Here is a 9,210-nt window from a genome sequence, read left to right on the forward strand (position 1 = left end):
GAGAACTGCGCGGTCAAAGGTCAAGATGATGTGCTTGGTGGGAATCTTCTTGTCGTCTCTACGGATATTGATGCGTCTCACGGCAGTGACGCCCTGATCCTTCAAGTCGGCAAGGAGATCCGCATCGGTTTCGTTCAGGAGGTCTGTCTCGGATATCACACCCTGCGAGCTGTTGAGGCTCCGATGGGGTGTGACCCTGATGTCAAGATCAGCCAGTCTAGTCTGAGCTAGAAGCTTTGCAGACTGCGCTTGTCATTTATTTCAATTAGGAGTTCACCTGACCTTTGTTTTTTGCATTTATACGATTTTCCTACTATGGCTTCAAGATACTTGGCGATCAAGAAGACTGACTGAGATGCAAGAGGGTGGATTGGATTGAGGGATTCCATCACAAGAAATCGAGAAAAATGGTCCTGTTCAGGAAAGGTTAACGACGGCAACGGAGGAAAGGAAACTTCGGTGCGGCCCCTTTTCGGGGCCCGATCACGTCTGGGGGGGGGGGGGGGGTTGAAAATGCCATTTGATACATTGGAAAGCAGGGAGACGGGGGTACTTTCTCCTTTGACCTTACCCTGGTAGTCAAAGAGGTCCCGGAGCTCCCTGCCTGGTAGACAGGCAGGGAGCCCATCGGCCGGAGCTTGACCAAGGCTCCGACGGCCACCGTTAGAGGTTTCTACCCTTCACCTTAAAAACACATCACCACGGTAGGTCACAGTTTATGTTGGGGGGCTCGGGGTCCGCGGTATCGCCAGTACCGTCACCAAGATCACTCAAGGTGCCCCGTGCGGGGTGCTCCCCCGGCGGGCACGTCGGCGAAACCTTACCGTCGGTTCGGTCATCTGCTGTAGCGATGGTTGTTTTGGGCCTGTTTTGTCGCAGCTCCGTGTCCTTTGCGCGCTTCTTTCGCTTGGCTTGATTACCTTGTTCGACAGCACCTCCTGGGGAACCCAGACCCGGCGGAATTAAGTGGTCGTACGGCAAAGATACGTTAAGGATTGGTTTTCAGGGTGGAAAATAAAAATGTAGACACCACATGTAGACATTTGGCCGCTAGAGAAACGCTACCTTTTGCGCACTGCTTGCCAGGAGCCACGAATGAGACACCGTCTTCTAAACTCTTGAATACTAATTCGGTTGTGTTTTAATAGGTATCACAAAAAAGGGAAGGTGCAACTGGTTCTGATACATAGCCGTCATAAAAGTTCCCTCAGCTTTCTTGCAATTCTCAAACTTGCTAAACTTCTAGTTTAAATCGGTAGAAAATGGGAATCACTAAGCTCACATGCTGAATTGTTTCGGTGTCTGCGCTTGTGTCGCGTGGTGGTGTAGCCCCAAGCTAGCACATCAGAATGGCTAGGTTCCGCTGAGACCTCACCCTTTGAAAGACCCTGCTCTACGTTTTCTTTCTGCCGACGCTGCTGCTGCGCTCGGGACGACGCCCCCGCGAATTACAGGTAACGGCTGACAAAATCTTTGGTTCAAGTCCTTGTAGAGCCACGTGTGTGAATCCGAGTGACGCCGCATGGGCCATTGTTGTGGGTGTTGTGTACAGCTTTGCTTTCCTAGGACCCTAAGAGCGCGGATTGGCGCTGTTTTTTCAAGATATCGCGTAAACGTCTACAGTCAAACGGCTGTATAATGAAGCATGCGGTACCGTGATAATGGTTCGTTATACACGTCACTTCGTTATAAGCGTCGCGCATTTGGCTAACCCCCCCATAAAGCAGATAATTGTGAGGGAAACCGTCATTGAATTTAAAGTGCAATAGGCCGAAAAAAGTCAACAATTTCCTCCTGCCCAGTAGTATGACATACTGAATGCGCGACCATCACCGACCCGATGCTGTCAAGTATCACGGCGTGCTGCGGCACAAAGTCATATATTGACGGGATATATGCCTGCAGCGCGTCAAATGCAGCTACCGCAACGCAGCTAGCCATAACGCCTGATCCTTTGTGGCGTCCCGTTTCTCTACGATAGCCTCCACAATGTCGTCAGTTGTCAGGCTACAGCAAACCAGGACCTGGTCGTTTATCGAAACGTAATCGTCAGCCGTCCCAACCGATACTATGCTGCAACACGCATTGTACTTGTTTATCGATTAATCCAGCTCCACGGCAAAACTGCATGACCAATGGTCCTCGGCACACCCATCAGTAGCGCGTTACCACGCGTGCGGATTGGAGTATTCGTTATCAAGCAGCCATAATTCGATGCGGGACCCATGAATTTTTTTGTTAAACAGGCAAATTTGCTGTTATGGGCTTCGCTGTAGCGGCGTTCACAATACACAGGAAATAAAGAAATCTTGCCAGGCCAAATAACATGGTTCGTTGTACAGGCTATTTCGTAGTGCGAGCGTTCGTTGCAATTTAGTTTGACCGTACCGGTGGGTGGGCCGGCAACTTATCTCGGCTACAAGGGACAAAATGAGCGCAGTGGTTCGTATTTCTTGCAGGATCGCATCAGGAAGAACGTCGTCTGTTCGGCTGTTCAAGAAAACCCGATGGATCCTTCCGTTGCTAATGAACTGGCAGGAGATAATGCCGTATGGCAAAGGAAATTTAATGTACGCCCTGTTCACTGTTGTCTTTTCTTCATATCCTTTATTATAACACTGGTCTGCATGCGCTTTACGGTAATAAAAAGTAAACGGGAAAGGTTTTTCGTGTGCATGTTCCCACTTGCATGGATTCGATCTGCCACGTCCCGGATACCGGATTGTTTTATCGCTTGTTTAAATTCCTCCCAGTTCCTCTATTTCTTGCACGATATCACCACTATAGTGAAACGGTGTCTAAGCAATGAAGCTGTTGCAGGTCCAGTCTTATAGTGCGCCTACCTAACGCTGTGGCTAACGCGTTGTGCGGCTGAGCCCAAAGACGCGGGTTCAATTCCCGGCCGCGGCGGCCGCTTTTCTGACAGAGGCAAAACACAAAAATGGCCCTGTGTTTGAGGTTTCCGAACCCGTTAAAGATCCTCCGCTGGTCAAAATTAATTCGGAGTCATCAAATACGCCGCGCCTCATCACCTGTATAGTGTCGGCGCGTTACATATCACAATCAATAAAGTAATCAATCTTTTAGTTCGCCTGATATGCTCGTACGTCACGGGGAAGGGTGTGGGAGCGGAGGAAGATTATACATATATAGGAGTCGAAAGGGCCTGTTGCGGTTATCGCGGGTGCGCAACCAGATAATACCAGAATGAATACGGGACTAGGCTACGAATCTGCGAAGCTGGAAAAGCGAAGGAGAGGGTATCTGCATTGGATAGATGAAATGATAGCGGCCACAAATCTCGTCGGGGCTGTGCAGTGATCTGCTGATCGCGGCGGCCCCGCAATTCCTTCTCCTGCAACAGATGTCGCCACTTGCTCATCCTCGGCCAAAAGGGAAAAGCTTGTGTCGTTAATTGGCCGCCCTATAGGAAACGCCGTTTCCTTTTACTGCAAAGCAGTGTATGTCTAACCCCACAGTTATTGTTCCTGTGTCACCGACTTACTCGGCGCCACTCCGGGGCTGCTCCTCACCAGCGCTGACACCTGTTTCACAACTATTTTCTACTCGCCTCCACCTATGCGGCTTTGGAAAGTTGCGCAGTCGGCAGGGGACGGCGTTATGCGGTTATCAATGAGCGCGAAAAATAAATAGAAGCACAGATGGCGTAAAAAATGCATTGAAGATTACTACACTCCCTAATTTAAAACTTTTGCTCAGCGCAAGCTGCAGTCTTCTCGGTCACGGCGCATTTCTGCTGCGTCTCAGGAAATCTTCGCGTGATCAACGAACGTACGGCGGCGAGCGCTACTCTGCAGCTACCTCACAGTGCGCCACCGCCGCCGCCGGCCAGCATGTTTCAAATCGTGTTTGATCATCCTGCGCAAATGTCACGTGGTCCGAGTTAGCCCCGAACAAGGGAGCAGCGAGAATTTTGTTTCATATCGTGTTTGAACCTCCCGCGCAAACGTCACGTGGTTTGGATTAGCGGAGAATGGAACAGCGTCTGGGGAAAGTGTCAGGGGGAGAGGGCTCCTCGTTGGCGACACATGAAACGTGTGGCAGAAAGGCAGTGAGAGAGATGACGCCGTAGCCGCACGCGTCATACTCTACTTCCCCCTGCGCTAGACGCTCCTCTCCGTTTTATTTCTTTCGCTTCGTTTCTTTTGTAGCCGCATATTTGTACGCGGTAATATATAGCTCAAGGGCTTCCAGGTTTTAAATCGCTATGGAACGGATGCATGCCGTTCGTTTGCAGGAAGAACAGCAAGAATCGAAGCCTTTGTCTGAACACAAGTGCGAATGGGTGCAAAAACAACGGAGAGCTCCGGTCCTTGCCCTTACCGCCTCAATTTAAGCTCTGAGAAAAGCGCCAAATCCCTCCCGGATGAACAGCAAATTGCCCGCTTGAAATGCCGGTGTGAGCCAATATCACTTCTTCAGAGAGCTTTCAGAGATACTTGCGACGGCGTCTGTCACGTCTAAGCACACGCACATGACCGGTTGCCGGTTTACGCGTTCGCAGGTTTGTAGTGAAGAATAGTGTTAGAAAGGAGGGGAGGCGTGCACGCGCAGCTATAGGTTTCATGCCCGTTAGGTTTCATGTTTCATGTTTCATGTCATGTTTCATGTTTCTTGTCATGTTTCAGGTTTCATGTTGGCTGGCATGTCCGTTGTACTGGCGCGAGATTTAAGTGCGGAATTTAGACGGCCCAATAGGACCTGTCCGGAGACCTTAGTGCTAGAGCGGATTAGGTTTGTGTGTTAGGCTATGTTCAGATTACCGACGCAAAACCCGTATTGTGATCTATCGACGAAAAAATGCCATGTCATAAAGTTCGGTTGGCTAGACGTGAAATGACGTCATTCATTAAAGTTATTACGACAGTGGCAGCAACAGTCTGAACCCGGCCTTACAGAAACAGTAAGATGCTTACGACGCGGGAGGGACACGGGAAGTTCCATGTTCACTGGCAAGAACAAAATGTGGATCTGTCAGAGGGTCATACAGCTAATTGGTTAGGAAATATGATCCATCGCAAATTACAATAAACGTGTTTTTTTTTCGCGCATTCTGTGGACCGCGTCCCGCTTTGCAGGTCTTCCTTCTACACAGAGTAGAAGGGCACTAATTTTTTGTCTTGTTCTTACTCTGCCGTCAGTGGTAGGAGCAGGTGCACAGGAATCAAAAATAGGAGCATATTCCTAGAGCTACCGGCGGCTTTGTAGAAAGTGCAGAGGGCACAGTGGTCTCCAAAGGCGGCTTCCTCTCTCCCTTCCACTAGGGGAGAGAGAGCGGACGGAGCCTCTCCGCGATGACGTTTAGCTGCACGATTCTTTGCGGGAACCGTACAATTTGCGGGGTTAGGGCACTGCCCATCGCGAGAGAGAGCACCCGTTGACATTGGTGGAGCTTCGTTTATTTTTTTTATTCAGAATCTGTCTTTGTTGCCAGGAATAGTACAAAAAAGGAAAACGGTATTGCTACGGTTATCATACGCATCAGATATGATCGTGCCCGTGTTCGCTAGAGCTACCCAAATCTCGGAGACTGCACACCTTGAAACATCTTTTTTTTTAAATACCAGATTTAAAATTTCTTTAGTCAGCTCGAGCACGGTCGTGAAATTTTTACGTGCGTCGGAGAGCTTCAGGACTTTTGTAATAAAACTTCGGTGTGCCGGCGGGCACAAGCGCGCACAGAACGGCTGCGGCCAAGTTAAACACACGTTTTCCGTCCTCACTGGCCCAAGAAATAGTCTGCCCGCGCTCGCATGCGCAGCCATATCACCAAACACGCTGAGACTACCCTCGCGTGCTCTACCAGCGTTGCTAAAACACTACAGGAGGCCAAAACAAACAGAGTGATTTCAAAAAAGCCCTGGCGGTAAACGCGGCTGGCAACCTTCCCAACGACTAACGCCATCCCACCTACGCGCTCTTCGCACCGCAACCGATGCCGGCGATAAGATTGCGTCATCTCACAGCAAAAAGGGGACTAATTTTTTCCCTACCTTCAAAACCCAATTACAGGCCTGGAATACAAAAAGAAGCGAGGGGTAGCTGTGGTAATAGTATTGTATTGGGACAATGCCGCTGATATCCGAACAGGGCCAAAGAACCGAAACGAAATAAAATATGTCCTGGTTATAAATGATACTGGGAGAACAGAGGCTAAGTTCACACAGCGGCATATTGAAGCGCAGCAAACACGAGGACAGGAACACAGACGACGACACACAGGGCGCTAACTTCCAACTTTAATGACACAAATAACCCAACCACCACATATATAGTGCTCATTATCGGCCAACATGCCTCATTTGAACCAACCAGGATGTAGTCAATATCACAACAACACAAATAAAACTGCCGAGAAGTTTAACATTGTCAAAAGACGATAAAAGCATACATACAGAGCAAGTACACCGATAAAAACTGATAAAAAGGAACGAAAGACCTTTACAAATGAGGAGTTGCCAAATTCACGCAAGGGCATCCAGAAGACGCATGCACGAAAGAGAAACGCTGTGCACAAGAATTAGCGGGTTTGACCTTAAAAAATCTAACTCTTTTCTAACCCATACTGAGTGATTTGTACTTAGCAAAAATGGATACTAGCATAAGAGACTCCCTCGCAGGCAAAAAAATCAGAAAAGTATTCGGATACGTCGATTATTACCTGTTCCTCCTAGAGTCATCCGCTGGTGTGTTCTAACCTGATGCCAGCGAACTTCTAGCTATGATAAAAGCAAGTCTAGTACCCCTCGAAATTGCGTTTGAGCTACCTGTCCAGAATCGAATCCGCTTCCTTGACTTATGTTTTCCTTTCACGAAAATCACATTTGCTGTAGGTACGAACCTAGAGCCAATAAGCCGTTGCTTCCCTATCACTCTGCCCACTCGAAACTTGTTAAAAGAGTCAACCTATGCTTCACCAATGTCTTGCAGAAGTCTTGCGAGCAAGAAATGGGCCTAAGCTTCGCAAAGCAGACGATCCGCCTGGCAGAAGCAGGGTACCCAACTCATGTTATGGTATCAGTGGCTGAGTGCATACTCAGGAAGTCTCGCATGAAAGAACGTGATGATGCGCAAACGCCAACGGAGAGAAGCAAGTTGGCGGTACTCCCGTACCTGCATCGCTTGTTCCATAATCTCAAGAAGATAGTCGCTCGCTTCAACATAAAACTAGTTTTTTCTGCTCCCGAGAAGGTAGCTAAGCTCAGCCGGTTAACAAAGCCTAATAGCTCGGCAAAGCCCTTATGCCAGACAAAGCACAGGAATAAATTCGTTAAGTGCACTGAGCGTGTCGTATACCAGATTCCGCTACGTTACGGCAAGGTGTACGTGGGTCAATCGGGCAGGTGCCTGAACGAACACCTAAAGGAGCACACTACAATGTTCGTACTAAGAACGGAGGCTATCTCGATATGCACTGCAAAACCTGTGGCTGTTACCCTCCCCTATTTGAGAAGTGTGTTGTTTTGGCTAAGCACCGACACCGTCTTACACGCGAAATTTTGGAGGCGAAAACCATCGCTTATTTGGGGGATCATTGCATTTCGAACCCGTCGAAAGCTCTCGGGGCAAAAGAGTTAGATTTTTAAGGTCACACCCGTGAATTCTTGTGCAGAGCGTTTCTCTTTCGCGCGTGCGCCTTCTGGTTGCGCTTGCGTGAATTTGGCAACTTCCCGATTGTAAAGTTCTTTCGTTCTTTTTTATAGGTTTTTATCGGTGTACTTGCTTTGTATACTTTTATTGTCTTATTACAATGTTAAACTTCTCCGCAGTTTTATTTGTGTTGTTGTGAGATGGACTACATCCTGATTGGTTCATGTAAGGCACGTTGGCTGATAATGAGCACTATATATGTGGTGGTTGGGTTATTTGTGTCATTAAAGTTGGAAGTTAGCGCCCTGTGTGTCGTCTTTGGTGTTCCTGTCCTCGTCCTGGCTGCGCTTCAATACGCCGCTATGTTCTAACTTGCCCAAACCAATACTCTCCTAAGTTACACACATTTCATGTTGCTTTTATGAAGTCACGCGGCCACGTTACTACCTCCAGATTTATTATTCAAACAATGTGTGGGGCCACGAATCCGGTCGGCGGTGTCGCCCCGATGCTCGCAGAGTAGACAGCAAAATAATGAAGCTGTCGCATTTCCCCACGAACACAGCAACACCCAGCAGTGGTACACTCTCGCGAAAACACCTTGAGTCATACAAGCGCAGATGTCCTCCGTCCTTCTTGCGCAGCTCTAATTGTGTTAAGAGTTCACTACTGTCCTTTATTCCAGACGTCAACGATACAACAACGCGATTCATTTTTTTCCTGTCTTAACATTAATACCGACAAAAACATATAGGCTATTTTGTCATATTGCCATATATATGTAATATTATCATATTGTCGTCGGACCTTTCCGCCTCACAAGCTCGCCAACTGCACGAGCTACTGGCATCCTACCGGGACATCTTTGATTTGGACGACCGTCCGTTAGGCCAGACTTCGGAGGTAACGCATCGAGTCAACACCGGCGATGCGGCCCCTATACACCGGCGACCATATCGGGTGTCTCAAACGGAACGGGCAATTATCCAAACCGAGGTAGAGAAAATGCTGAACAAGGACGTCATTGAACCTTCTTCAAGTCCGTGGGCATCACCAGTCGTCTTGGTGAAAAAGAAAGATGGTTCGTGGCGCTTCTGCGTTGACTACCGGCATTTGAATAAAATCACTAAGAAGGACGTTTACCCGCTCCCTCGAATAGATGATGCCCTCGATTGCCGTCACGGTGCGTCCTATTTCTCGTCGATCGACCTACGATCTGGCTATTGGCAGATTGCTGTTGACGCCATGGATCGCGAAGAGACCGCTTTCGTTACACCGGACGGCTTGTACCAATTCAAGGTCATGCCGTTCGGTCTTTGCAATGCACCTGCGACCTTCGAAAGGATGATCTACTCACTTTTGCGCGGTTTCAAGTGGTCGACGTGCATCTGCTACTTGGATGACGTCATCGTGTTTGCCCCAACATTCGAGACACATCTTCAACGTCTGTCGGACATCCTTGCGGTCTTCCGCCGTGCCGGGCTCCAGCTCAACGCGTCCAAATGCCATTTCGGCGGCCAACAACTTAAGATCGTGGGACATGTAGTGGATGCTGCTGGTGTGCGACCTGACCCTGACAAGGTGCGCGCCGTCAAAGAG

Source organism: Haemaphysalis longicornis, unplaced genomic scaffold (genome assembly GCF_048455015.1).
Source record: "Haemaphysalis longicornis isolate Haplotype H1 unplaced genomic scaffold, Haemaphysalis longicornis Haplotype H1 scaffold_2, whole genome shotgun sequence".
Taxonomy (NCBI): domain Eukaryota; kingdom Metazoa; phylum Arthropoda; class Arachnida; order Ixodida; family Ixodidae; genus Haemaphysalis; species Haemaphysalis longicornis.